The sequence below is a fragment of the Coregonus clupeaformis genome, chromosome 5 (assembly GCF_020615455.1).
Source record: "Coregonus clupeaformis isolate EN_2021a chromosome 5, ASM2061545v1, whole genome shotgun sequence".
Lineage (NCBI taxonomy): Eukaryota > Metazoa > Chordata > Actinopteri > Salmoniformes > Salmonidae > Coregonus > Coregonus clupeaformis.
The window spans coordinates 25864353-25879352 of NC_059196.1; positions in this window are offsets into that span (position 1 = coordinate 25864353).

Here is a 15000-nt window from a genome sequence, read left to right on the forward strand (position 1 = left end):
TGGCTTTAGAAGCTTCTGATAGGCTAATTGACATCATTTGAGTCAATTGGAGGTGTACCTGTGGATGTATTTCAAGGCCTACCTCCAAACTCAGTGCCTCTTTGCTTGACATCATGGGGAAAATCAAAATAAATCATCCAAGACCTCAGAAGAAAATGTGTAGACCTCCACAAGTCTGGTTCATCCTTGGGAGCAATTTCCAAACGCCTGAAGGTACCACGTTCATCTGTACAAACAATAGTGCGCAAGTATAAACACCATGAGACCACGCAGCCGTCATACCACTCAAGAAGGAGACACGTTGTGTCTCCTAGAGATGAATGTACTTTGGTGCGAAAAGTGCAAAAGTGCAACAGGTACAAAAGTATGTATATCCACAGTAAAACGAGTCCTATATCGACATAACCTGAAAGGCCGCTCAGCAAGGAAGAAGCCACTGCTCCAAAACAGCCATAAAAAAGCCAGACTACGGTTTGCAACTGCACATGGGGACAAAGATCGTACTTTTTGGAGAAATGTCCTCTGGTCTGATGAAACAAAAATAGAACTATTTTGGCCATAATGACCATCGTTATGTTTGGAGGATAAAGGGGTAGGCTTGCAAGCCAAAGAACACCATCCCAACCGTGAAGCATGGGGGTAGCAGCATCATGATGTAGGGGTGCTTTGCTGCAGGAGGGACTGGTGCACTTCACAAAATAGATGGCATCATGAGGAAGGAAATGTATGTGGATATATTGAAGCAACATCTCAAGACATCAGTCAGGAAGTTAAAGCTTGGTCGCAAATGGGTCTTCCAAATGGACACAAATGGCTTAAGGACAACAAAGTCAAGGTATTGGAGTGGCCATCACAAAGCCCTGACCTCAATCCTATAGAAAATGTGTGGACAGAACTGAAAAAGTGCGTGCGAGCAAGGAGGCCTACAAACCTGACTCAGTTACACCAGCTCCGTCAGGAGGAATGGGCCAAAATTCACCCAACTTATTGTGGGAAGCTTGTGGAAGGCTACACGAAACGTTTGACCTAAGTTAAACAATTTAAAGGCAATGCTACCAAATACTAATTGAGTGTATGTAAACTTCTGACCCACTGGGAATGTGATGAAAGAAATAAAAGCTGAAATAAATCATTCTCTCTGCTATTATTCTGACATTTCACATTCTTAAAATAAAGTGGTGATCCTAACTGACATAAAACAGGGAATTTTTACTAGGATTAAATGTCAGAAATTGTGAAAAACTGAGTTTAAATGTATTTGGCTAAGGTGTATGTAAACTTCCGACTTCAACTGTATGTGTGTCTGATTGCTGCAGCAGCAGCTTTGAAGTCTGGAAGAAACAGCCACTGATTAAAAGCAAAAAAAATAAAGAATCTTATAACAGATGCAACAACAACCTGAGAAAACGATACCTGTTAATGAGGCGTAAATACGTTTTTGACCCCGCAGCGGGATCTGGCCTGGAGGCCCTGTAGCGAATTTGGTGGGCCTGTGGTTTGTCAATGGTTTGTTTCTTTTTTTGTCTACCATGCCCATTTTTTTAAAGGTGTCTTTTGTTGAGGTGTGACATGTGAAATGTATTTTTCTCAGATAAAGCCCTACCATGTCCTCCTGCAGCTGAATTAGGTGAATAAAGTGAAAACCTCTTTTGTCTTCAGCTGTCAGAGGGGCTTTGCACTGTCTCGGTTACCTTGGAAACCTTGGAGAGGTGAAGGAGAGGACAGCCAGTAGAGAAGAGATCCTCCAGCTCTGCAGACATCAGGTAAACTCCTCACTTAGTATGTTTCCCAAATGGCACCCTATTACCTATGTAGGGCACTATATGTAGTGCACTATAAATAGGGAATAGGGTACCATTTGGGACACATCCTTAGCCTCTCTCCAACCTAAACCCCCTCACTTCACTTTATCCACTCTAAACTCTCTTATCCTCTACAATCCAATCTAAACAGCTTGAACGTTAAAATAACACTTAATGCCTGACAATACAGCAGCAAAATCCACCAAACCATTTTCTATCTGTGTAATATTTACCCTCTAGGTACTGGTCTCTCTATATCCCTTCAAAATGAGTTTAGAATTTCAGACCCCTCTCAACCCTCAAGGGTAGTTCTCTTTCCAATGTAGTCTTCATTTGGCATTTGGTATTTCCTAGTTCGTATACGAAAATACTAGCAGCTTGCATATGTACAAGTTACAGATATCGGACTTCAAATGATCAAAATGCAGGAGATAAGTCTTTCAAGACTTGTAGTAGTCGCAACTAAAAAATGTGAAACTTTCGAATGCGAGACTAGAAGAACAGACTAGAAGAACAGAATAGACAATGTCTTACCTGTAGGATGCAGGACCCAGCGGCCGTGTTCTCCTTGATGGATACGTTGTAGAAGTTGCTACCAAACACAGGTTCGTTGTCGTTAATATCCTGCAGTACCACATGGACCAGAGCTGTGGAGGACAGGGAAGGCCTCCCTCCGTCTGTAGCCACCACTGTCACACTCGGCCTGGGCTGCGACTCGTAATCCAGCTGGGAGAGTGTGGTGATGATCCCTGTTACTGGGTCAATGGTGAACCACTGGGCCTGGTTCTCATCCTGGCCAGCCTGGCCATCCTGGAGGAGGCTGTATGTGATGTCTCCATTGGGCCCCTGGTCTTTGTCTCTAGCCGTGACCTGCAATACGAAGCTCCCTGGGAACACCACTTCAGGTATGACCTGTCTGTACTCCTGCTGATCAAACAGAGGAGGGTTGTCGTTGACGTCAGTGACTTGTATCGTAAAGGAGGACTCAGCCCTGAGAGGAGGAGTGCCTGCGTCTGTAGCCATCACCCTGAGTTCGTATGTGTCCCTCTCCTCTCGGTCCAGGATCTGGTCCACACACATCAGGTAGATGATGTTGTCCTTGGTGGTCAGGGCAAACTTCCCGTCCCCTCCTTCCAAGGAGACGTTGACATTGGCGTATTCTCCATAGTCCGGGTCAGTGACGGAGATGCGGGCGACGTACTGGCCGGGCTGGGCGCCCTCGGAGATCCGTGGGGAGCCGTCTTCGCTGAGGAAGATGATGGTCATGGTGGGCTGGTTGTCATTGTAGTCCCGGACGTGGATTGTGACGAAGGCATTGGTAACCTCGGGCTGTGTGGCGTTATCCCTCGCCTGGACCACCAGCTCGTGGACCCTCCGCATCTCAAAGTCCAGCGGCTTGTTGAGTGTGATGACACCCGTACGCGAGTCGATGACGAAGTAGCGCTCCGGGTCGCTCTGCCTGCGGTTGATCTCGTAGAGAACCAGGCCGTTGTCTCCCTGGTCGGCGTCAGAGGCAAAGACTTGGAGGATGTTGCTACCCGGCTGCAGATTCTCTGAGATAATGGCGTGGTAGCGACTCTGGTTGAAGACTGGAGCGTTGTCGTTGATATCCTGAACCGTCACATCTAGCACCATCTGACCAGTCCTCTTAGGGGAGCCTCCATCGAACGCCTCCAGGGATAACGTATAAGACGGTCTGGTCTCACTGTCCAGAAGAGTGTTGACCACCAGGTCCAGATAGAGAACCTGGTTGGATCCTCTCCGGGTCTCCAGGAGGAAAGCCTGGCCGGGGTTCCCGTCTTTGATGAGGTATCCCTGGGTAGTCAGTTGGCCCATGTCCCCATCCACCGCCGGCTCTAGGGGGAACCTGGTTCCCACTGCTGTCATCTCCGGGATCTTGAACGCCGCTCTCCTCCGGGGGAACGTGGGAGCGTGGTCATTGATGTCATTCACCATGATGGTCACTTCGATGGTCACGCCTGTCATAGTCACTGCAATGAAGTTGTACCGGTCCCTCAGCTCATGGTCCAACACCTTGGCTGTCTTGATGATGCCCGTGCTCTCGTCTATGTCCAGGTCACTCCCCACCCCGGTGCCCTCGTGGTCTGATATGAAGTAAAGACTTGCGGTGACGCCAGGAGGTAACCCAGCGCTGATGTCCCCTACGATGGTCCCGGCAGGCTGTTCCTCGTCCAGCTGGAGCTCCAGGTTCCCCAGGACAGTGGAGGAGTGGATGGTGATCAGCCCCAAGAGGATGTAGGCCAGCAGCAGGACCTCTCGGCTCGACCGGCCCTCACCCTGCAGCGACCTCGACACAGACCGCCCCAAACCCTTGGCCTCGGTCTTCATTCTGACGGCTTCTTCCTAAACCTGAGATGGACACAGAGAGATGGGAAATATGTTAGAGTGTGCTGTACTGATCGTTACTTTCTGACAATGTGTGCGTCCCATTTGGCACCATATTCCCTACATAGTCCACTTCTTTTGACCAGTCATTTGCCATTTGGGAGTCAGCCCAAGAAAACCTCTAGGCTGTTTGTCCTGGTCAGGTCATGTAGTCAGGAAACATTCCTGGCTCTTCTTATAACCTGATCCAGCAACAAAAGCTGAGTGCTTTTTATTGGCATAAAAAAAGAGAGGGGACAGGCTTTTTCTGTCTATTTGGTGAGCTGTGTAAAAATGAAGGAAAATGCCAGTTTTTCCATATGCTCTACAGGCTGTGGTCCCAATCACAGTGCATATAATAGATCCCTTGCATCACGTCATTTTCATCCCCTCCCTCCACTCACCTAATAAGTCAACACCTTGTTCCGTTGGCATAACAGAGAACCCTCCCTTTACTAGAGAACTGTCCAGACCACAGACCAGACCACAGACTAGACCACCTGGGTTGAAATCTTTCAAATACTTTGAATATTTGCTTTGGCCTGCCTTGAATGGCAGGTGGGCATGATTTGCAGTTCTGGTACAATTATTTTGGTCCAGTAAGCCAGGCAAGCTCAATCAAGTAAAGATAACCTATTTGAAATGATTTTGAATAGTATTTGAACCCAGATCTCCCGCAGGCGTACGTTAGAACCACAAAGGGAGATGCTTTATGGTCTCAACATTCAGTTCTAATCAGAGAGAGAGAGAGACAGGTCCAAATGCATCCAGGCTCTCTGTTCTGTAACACTACCCTCTGGAGCTACTCTTTGTGTTGGTTTGTGTGTGTGTGTGTGTGTGTGTGTGTGTGTGTGTGTGTGTGTGTGTGTGTGTGTGTGTGTGTGTGTGTGTGTGTGTGTGTGTGTGTGTGTGTGTGTGTGCGTGCGTGCGTGTGTGTGCGCGTGTGTGCATCATCTGTGTTTAGCCAGTTTGCTTAAGCACATGCACATCTAGGACCAGGGTATGTGTTTGCATGTATGAAACCAGTTCTGGGGAAAGCAGTCTGCTGGATTTACAAGAATGTTGACGAGTACTCACAGAGAGACTGGGTGTGAGCTCTTATAGAGGGACCGTGTTTGAAAGGCTCTTTACAATATTGAGTGGTCCCTGAGCCCATATTTCTATTGGGATGTTAACTTGAGGAATGTCCTCCGCAGCTCAATGTGTGGAGAGTACACCAGGGCCCAGAAAAGTAAAGCTGTGTTTTAGCGTCAGAGAGAAAACACTCTACTTTATCCACTTGTTTTGAGAGGCGTAGAACTCCCCTGTCTTTATGGAGATTGGAAGCTGAGTGGAGACAGGTGGTGTTTTGAAAGCATAAAACTCCTGCCATTTCCCTGTGATATATGCCCTTAAAACGGTTCATGAAACTTCTGAAATGTCGGTCAGCCGCCTTTCATAAATTACACCTTGGCAAATCAGGTAATTATGTCAGAAGTGAAAGTGTCTTCTTGGCTCCTGTAACCTATATTTCATTACGCACAAGTGATTCTGAATCCATAAATTTGGCGGATATTGAGAACAGATTTCTGCTATTGCCTTAGTCTCTGTGATGGGTCTAACCTTTTTACAAGACTCAATGGTTAACTCCATGGTGGCTCTGTATGGAATAAAAACAAAGAATACTTTAAAGAAATATTGTTAAATAAAGTGCATGGAAGGTAAGAAGGGGCCAAATCTCTGTTTTCTGAGCTGAGCATTTCTTGACATAAAAGTTGGAAAAGTGGAAGTTAGAAATTGTGGAAAGTCGTCAGATATATTTTAATGTATACATAACAGAGGTCTGTCTAAGGGCCAGAAATAACTTTTGATAGTACAGTGAACTGTTCAGGGGGACATCCTTAACAATAGGTCCTGATTATCTCTGTAGCTCTCCGATTCTTTAAGACATAACAGCCAAGAGAGCACTACATTTGAACAACCACAAAGTGTAGGAGTGAGAATGAGGATGATATGGATTGCCACACAAAAATATGATTTCTAAAACACTGAAGAAGAGATACTGTGTAATGGAGCAATTACACTGGCTATGTCCCAAATGGCACATATTGTACTACTTTTGACCAGAGCCCTATGGGCCCATATAGGGAATAGGGTGCCATTTGGGACGACAATACTGTTTCACATTATAGATAACACAGTTTTGGAAGGAAATCTCCCAACTGTTGATGACTTGTAATTTGTTGTGAGACACAATGAAGCAATGTGGGTTGTCTGACTGAGCTGACTGTCACCGTCTGCAGAATAGTCCAAACCACTAAATGTGTCTCTGGAAAACAAGTAATTATTGTCTGCCTCTCATAACAAGAGGAGACTCGTTTTATATTTCCAGTTGTCAGTGGTTCTGTTTAACTAAATCGAATTCATAACTAATTTATTTTGTCCTGCAAAAATAAAATAAACGTCAATGTTCTCCGGGAAAACTCTGAACATGAAAACAGGAGTTTTATTAGATGTTGAGGAATTATGTTTTTACTGTAAGAGAATATTACTGGAGGCCTACCAGACTCCCCCTAGTGGCAGTACTGTAACATTCAGGTAAATATCCTCACTTCAGACTGTATAGTACTACGTGTGTGTGTGTCTGTGAGTGACTAGGAGTATGTGAGCATGTATTTTGGAACATGGATTTGTGCATGCATGTATTGTGTGTGTGCATGCATGCATGTGTGCATGCGTGTCTTTGCACACATGTGCGTGTGAGTAGCCTATGTGTGTGTCGCAGGACACAGTGTGGTGTGTGAGGTGTGTGTGTGTGTATGTCTCTGTGTGTGTACGTGCGTGCGTGCGTACGTGTGTCTGGCCCGTGGTGGTGACAGTGTGACAGAGTGAGCGAGGGAACAGAGAAGAGCGGAAGAGAGGAGAACAGGAGGAGCGGAGAGCGAAGGAGGAGAGCAGTAGGGCTCCTTGCAGTCTGCCCTCTTCCCTCCTCTCTTCTCCACTCATCTCCTCCCTCTTTCCCCTCTCACCTCTCTTGGCTTGGCTATAATCATGGGTGCTGGAAGCTTGCCTCCACTAGATGGGATTCCAAGGCTAATTTCAGTCAGTCATGATTGTGAGCCGTCATACAAAAACACAGTACACACTAAAGATGGAGGAAAACCAACGGTATTGGAATGAAATAAAAACAGAACTAATTCTAGTTCTGTGGTGAAAACCTACAGTCAGGGCATTCTTAAGTGACAGCTTTTGTGTGTAGACAGCAGAGTTATGAAGTTGTATCCTACTATTTATTTCACTCTTTCTGAGGCTAAGATATTGAATTTGACATGCTGAACCCTTTGCTTTACATTTCTTTATCTCTGCATGGCTTGTAAGTTAATCTAGTTGAGTGCCTACTAAGACAGTGAAGCCGTTTACAACATGGATCTGTTCACTGTATCTATTGCGTATGTTCCGTCCCAAATGGCACCCTATTCCCTACATAGTGCACTACGTTTGACCAGAGACCTAATCTCAATGGTTTATACTGTAGAGCTGAAGCTCAACAATGGGGCACAGCGACGTTAGTTGGCCAGGATTTTAAAAGCTTTCACTACTAATTCTCCACTAATAGCAGAGTCTGGGGTAGCTCCATATATTAGGTACAATTCAAGTCCACAGAGATTTCCATTGCGCTGCCAACAAGCAATAATGATTTATTTTATAGCAATGCTGAGGCAGGACTTCTAGGTGTTTTTTCAAAGGCACAAAGGATGACTTTTCAAGGAGGCAGGAATCTTTGTTTGAATGCCACAGCAGAAATAATGCAGGCTCTGGTCTTGTCGTGTGTGTTGCGGCTGGAGGACATTTGACATTTTAGTCATTTAGCAGACGCTCTTATCCAGAGCGACTTAAAGTTAGTGAGTACATACATTTTCATACTGGCCCCCTGTGGGAAACAAACCCACAACCCTGGCGTTGCAAGCGCCATGCTCTATCAACTCCGCTGCAGCCTAATATATCTAACAGATCCAGCCACCAGACTGGGTCCTACAGCTCTACTATATATATATATATATATATTATTATTTTTTTGTCATTTAGCAGACGCTCTTATCCAGAGCGACTTACAGTTAGTGAGTGCATAAATTTTTCATACTGGCCCCCCGTGGGAATCAAACCCACAACCCTGGCGTTGCAAGCGCCATGCTCTATCAACTGAGCTACAGGAGGTCTTTGGCCTATATGATGCCAGATCAAGCCCAACATAAAGTCACAAACGACACACTAACTCAGCATAGTACTATGGCTTTATAGCTCTAACAATGTTCCTTATTCTTGTACTAAATGCTCTATTAAATATATAACGGTATGTGGAAAACACTTATGGTTTCCCCCACTGGCTGACTGGCAGGGATAAGGGGTTTGGGTTCTACTAGCTGCTAGCTAGACAAACAGAGAGCTACCTAGCTGATCAAAGATGTTTCTCCCTCCCTGTAGTCTGGAGAGCAGAGGGAGAGAGCAGAGGGAGAGAGCAGAGGGAGCGATCAGAGGGAGCGAGCAGAGGGAGAGAGAAGAGGGAGAGATCAGAGGGAGAGATCAGAGGGAGAGATCAGAGGGAGAGAGCAGAGGGAGCGAGCAGAGGGAGAGAGCAGAGGGAGAGAGCAGAGGGAGAACCCATTGCCCTTTATGGTTGTGAGGTCTGGGGTCCGCTCACCAACCAATAATTCACAAAATGGGACAAACACCAAATTGACACTCTGCATGCAGAATTCTGCAAAAATATCCTCAGTGTACAACGAAAAACACCAAATAATGCATGCAGAGCAGAATTAGGCCGATACCCGCTAATTATCAAAATCCAGAAAAGAGCCATTAAATTCTATAACCACTTAAAAGGAAGCGATTACCAAACCTTCCATAACAAAGCCATCACCTACAGAGAGATGAACTTGGAGAAGAGTCCCCTAAGTAAGCTGGTCCTGGGGCTCTGTTCACAAACACAAACAGACCCCACAGAGCCCCAGGACAACAACAACAACACAATTAGACCCAACCAAATCATGAGAAAACAAAAAGATAATTACTTGACACATTGGAAAGAATTAACCACTGTGACTGACCCAAACTTAAGGAAAGCTTTGACTATGTACAGACTCAGTGAGCATAGCCTTGCTATTGAGAAAGGCTGCTGTAGGCAGACTTGGTTCTCAAGAGAAGACAGGCTATGTGCACACTGCCCACAAAATGAGGTGGAAACTGAGCTGCACTTCTTAACCTCCTGCCAAATGTATGACCATATTAGAGACACATATTTCCCTCAGATTACAGAGATCCACAAAGAATTCGAAAACAAACCCAATTTTGATAAACTCCCTTATCTACTGGGTGAAAAACCACAGTGTGCCATCACAGCTGCAAGATTTGTGACCTGTTGCCACAGGAAAAGGGCAACCATCATTGTAAATACAACCCATATTTATGTTTATTTATTTATTTTCCCATTTGTACTTTAACTATTTGCACATTGTTACAACACTGTATATAGACATAATATGACATTTTAAATGTCTATTCTTTTGGAACTTCTGAGTGTAATGTTTAGTGTTAATATGTATTGTTTATTTCACTTTTGTTTACTATCTACTTCACTTGCTTTGGCAATGTTAACATACATTTCCCATGCCAATAAAGTCCTTAAATTGAATTGAATTGAATTGAATTGAGAGCAGAGAGAGAGCAGAGGGAGAGAGCAGAGGGAGAGATCAGAGAGGGAACAGCGTAGCTGTGCTGCTGTCAGGGGCTTTGAAACACGCCAAAGGGGAATACAGAATACAGGCCAGCTAGGAGCCAGCTAGGAGCCAGCTAGTAGCCAGCTAGGAGCCAGCTAGGAGCCAGCTAGGAGCCAGTTAGGAGCCAGCTAGGAGCCAGCTAGGAGCCAGCTAGGAGCCAGTTAGGAGCCAGCTAGGAGCCAGCTAGGAGCCAGCTAGGAGCCAGCTAGGAGCCAGTTAGGAGCCAGCTAGGAGCCAGCTAGGAGCCAGCTAGTAGCCAGCTAGTAGCCAGCTAGGAGCCAGCTAGGAGCCAGCTAGTAGCCAGCTAGGAGCCAGTTAGGAGCCAGCTAGGAGCCAGCTAGGAGCCAGCTAGGAGCCTTAGGGGAGAGAAGAAATACAGACCTGAGCCTTAGGGAAAGAGAAGTCTGTCTGGCAACACAGGACTTCAGAGTACAGTAATAAAGATGTTGATGGTCTAATACAGAGGTTGGCAAGCAAAGCGCACAAAGAGCCAGAGTTAAAAGTGGCCCCCTTTCATCTTTATCACTAAGGTTCTGACCCAAATAGCACCCTATTCCCTATATAGTGCACAGGCCCTGGTCAAAAGTAGTGCACTATGTAGGAAATAGGGTGCCATTTGGGATATATCCTTAATACCTTAAATATATGTCCATTCAAACCCACCAATTTAACAAAACACTGACTCAATACTCATATCATGTCTAATAGCATTAGTGTGTGTGTGTGAACTTTTCCCTAAAACCCTACTAATGTTGATACTTCATGTACTGTGTTTAAGTTTGTTTACAGTTCTACATGGTCAGGCTTGTTTTAACCCAGGTCCCTTTAACTCCCCTCAACTGAGCCAAGCGTGTCAGCAGGTCGTGGCTGCGTATTAGCACCATATTCCCTATACTCTGCACTACTTTTGACCAGACCTATTCCCAATATAGTGCATAGGGCTCTGGTCAAAAGTAGTGTACTATGTAGGGAATAGGGTTTCATTTGGAATGCACTCTGTTTTTCTCTCTCTAACAGAGCTTTACTTTTCTGGTTCCTGGTTTGCTATGGTCTCTGTGTCTTAGTAGGCATATATGCTAAACAGAACCACTCTCTGAGTTCACTGGAGGGATTTACTCTGGAAGAATTAGGCCTACTCTAGTCAAATCACCGACAAAATCCCTAGCAGAAAGTAGTTGGAGGCCACATCAAGCACCATGCAGGAATAAAAACCTACATTCATCAACCTCTAGGCAAAGCCACTTAGCCTACACCAACAACACTTAGCTACTCCAAACTTTATAAAACGTTACCTCTGATGTAGTAATGTATACAAAAATTGTTTAGCGTTTGTATTTCTTTTGGTTAGTATCGCCAACTTCTCTAGGCCTACTCACCATGGCTGCTGAACTGGTTTCCTACAGCTTTAGGTTGCGCGGCCGTAATGGTTGCGCCACTCTTGTTAGTTGGTTTCCCCCGTTTCGTGTTGTTTAAATTGTTTATTGTAAACGCTAGTGTTTATGCATATTATTTCATTGTTTAACGTGCTAATTGTTGTCCATTATTATGTAAAACGAGTGCCATACTATTGCCTTTCAAGTGTGTTAATTACCTGTTTAGGTGATGCATGGGCTTAAATGCCAGGATAGGGCAGGTCCTTTTGGGATGCTCAGTCTCCTCATTCAGCGAAACTGCCATAGAGAATGATAGAGGCTTCTAGTGGCCTAAAGGCAATTTTAGCATGGGCAGTGCCATTGATGGCTTCCACCATGCTTCTGCCATTTTAAGGTGGTCAAAGTAGTCAACTGGGTGGGGATTCCTATGGGTTGTAGACTCAATGGCGCTGCCAATGCTTTCACAGATGCTATAATGGCACAGATATAAAGATTAGTCTTCTATCTATCTCTATGGAAGCTGCTTTTTAGGTAACACTGGGGTTTCTCCTTAGAATAGCATGAGATTAGCTGTAAAACTGCAAATGATTTTCTCTGCCCCATGGCAATATGTGTAGAATTGCAGGAAATTAGCTTTAAAACAGCAATATTTTTTAACAAATGGATATCTTCTATAGTAAAAAAAAAAAAGGTTATTACAAGAGTCATGAATTAATCATGTTCATGAGGAAAGATTTTCTGCAATTATAATGTCAGCGGTACACCACTGCTAGGTAATATGCTGTTACTATAGCTCTGCCATATTATTCTCAGATATGAGAGTTCATGGGCGTTTGCCCTGTGGTTGAGGCACTTTGGCCTTTGTATTTTTGTCTACTATTTTTGTCTACTGTTTTTCATAATTTTTTATCAACTATGTATTTTGTATCTTGATTCAGTCTTGAACATGCCCTGTACTGTTAAATAATGACCACATATGTTTGTACCTGATCCTTTGACTCCATCTCAACTGCTGCTGTCTAACCTCACAGAAAAGCAACACATTTAAAGAGCGCGCGCACACACACACACACACACACACACACACACACACAGAACACATGTGGCCCCTAATTATAGAAAATGGCCCAGTTCAAGGCTAAAGAAAATATGGACACGGCTACTTTGTTAACTGCCGCAATATCTGCTCTGGGCGGCACTGTGCAAATGGAAAACATGCCTCATTGTTCAAATCAAAGCAGGTTTTTAAAATAACCTTTAAGGGTTATTAACCTGTTTGCACCAATTGATTTCACGTCGCTGAACGTTTTTTTTCTTAAAAGCAGGATGAGTCTTTACTGTGCCACAGTCCTTTAGTGGGAGGTTCACATTCTGGATGCATCCCAAATAGCACCCTATTCTCTAAATAGAGCACTACTTTTGACGGGCCCTGGTCAAAAGTAGTGCACTACATAGGGAATAGGGTGATATTTGGGACGCATATCTGAGACACATAATCTGTCTAAACAAATGCTGCTGCCTTCCTCCATTAGCCTGAGTCTCCACGTCACAGAAGGGTACCAGAGTTCTGACATTTCCCAAGTTTAGAGCTAAACAATCTGAAATAAAGGCCACTGTCAAACATAGTGAAAATTATAGGCAGCACTGCCCACAGATTAAACAATCCCAGATGGCCAATCCACTACCAGCCTGTTTCATCTCCTGAATCACGGATGTGTCCCAAATGACCGGTTGTGTCCCAAATGGCACCCTATTCCCTATTTAGTGCACTACTTTTGACCAGAGCCCTATGGGGAACTTTATGTGCCCTGGTCAAAAGTAGTGCACTAAATAGGGAACAGGGTGCCATTTCAAATAACATTTTAGGTGTAGACTAACAGTGAAATGCTTACTTACGGGTCCTTTTCCAACAATGCAGAGATAAGATCAAATTTAAATAAAACATTTTAATAGTGACACAAGGAATAAATACACTGTGAATAACGAATAAAAATAAAGAGTAAAAATTACAAATAAATACAGGGAGTACCAGTACCGAGTCGATGTGCAGGGGTACGAGGTAATTGAGGTAGCTACAGTGCATTCGGAAAGTATTCAGACCCCTTGACTCTTTCCACATTTTGTTTACGTTACAGCCTTATTCTAAAATTGATTAAATTGTTTTTTTGCCCTCATCAATCTACACACAATACTCCATAATTACAAAGCAAAAACAGGTTTTTAGAAATTTTTGCAACTTTATTACAAATAAAAAACTGAAATATCACATCTACTGTACATATAGGTAGGTGGAAAGTGACTAGGCAACAGGATAGATAATAGACAGTAGCAGCAGCGTATGTGGTAAGTCTGAAAGTCTGTGTGTGTGTGTCTGTGTGTGTGTGTGTGTGTGTGTGTGTGTGTGTGTGTGTGTGTGCGTGCGTGTGTGTATGTGTGTTTTGGGGTGTCAGTGTAAGAATGTGTGAATAGCCAACGGCTTGGGAGGCGTCCAATTCTTCCAAGTGGAAGAACGTGCAATTATTACTCATCAAGCCTCTCAATGCAGCAATCACACAACAGAGATAACTGAGATATGATACAGGCTTATCTCTGTAAATATAATTATTCATAGTTTTGTGAATAATTCATAGGAGAGAAGAAGAAAGTGAAATATTGAGCAGAAGTAAAGCAGTGCTTGGGAATAAGATGATCAATAAGACTCATATAAGAACTGTATTTCATCTTGTAAATCTTAATCTTATTTAACTTTACTTAATCTTGTAAATCTTAATTTTATTTAACTTTACTTAATCTTGGAAAAACTCTAACCTCATCATAACAGATGTTTGATAAGAGATATTTCCGTTAAACAAAAGTAAAGCCAGACAAAGCACAACCCCGATTATCCCTGTATCTCTTCAAAACACTTTGTTCCAACTAGGTACAGGTCTGTTTCTGAACTGTGCTTTATCAGGTCTAAACTCAGAGTAGCTCTGACACACAGGCTGTGTTCCAAACGGCACCCTATTCCCTACATAGTGCATTACTTTGGACCAGGTCCGATCGGGCTCTGATCAAATGTGGTGCACCATATACAGTAGGCAATAGGGTGCCGTTTGGGATACAAACACAGACTAATCAAAGCTAGTCACCAGCCTGGACTGTATGATCACAAATCCTGAAAATGATCTTCAAATTCCATGTCAATTCCAATAAAACCTCTGAGCCTTGAAGAGCCAAGTGTTTGGCTGGGAGGGGAGCACGGAGCAACTTGGGGCTTCAGAGTCTCTCCACAAAGGAAACCACAGAGTGAATTGTTAATCCGGACTGACTAGATATTAACATGACAAGCATGATGTAAAACTACACAAACACTCTGAATACTGTATATTGAGGCCCAGCTGAAACAGAGCTGTCTGGAGCCACATTTGAAGGTGCCACATTTCTGTATACTGTGGCAATGGGGACCAGAGTCAGGGATGTGTCCCAAATGGCACCCTATTCCCTTTATAGTGCACTATTTTTTACCCAAAGTAGTGCACTAGTAAAAAGCGAATAGGGTGCCATTTGGGCGGCAGACAAAGTGCTTCCACAGCAGCAGGTAAAGGGGCCAGGGAAAGCCATCCCCATCACAGAGCTCTGATGTCTGTGCTGTGCGTTCCCTGGCTGTCCAATGCGCTCCCTCCCCTGGCCATAACAAACACACAG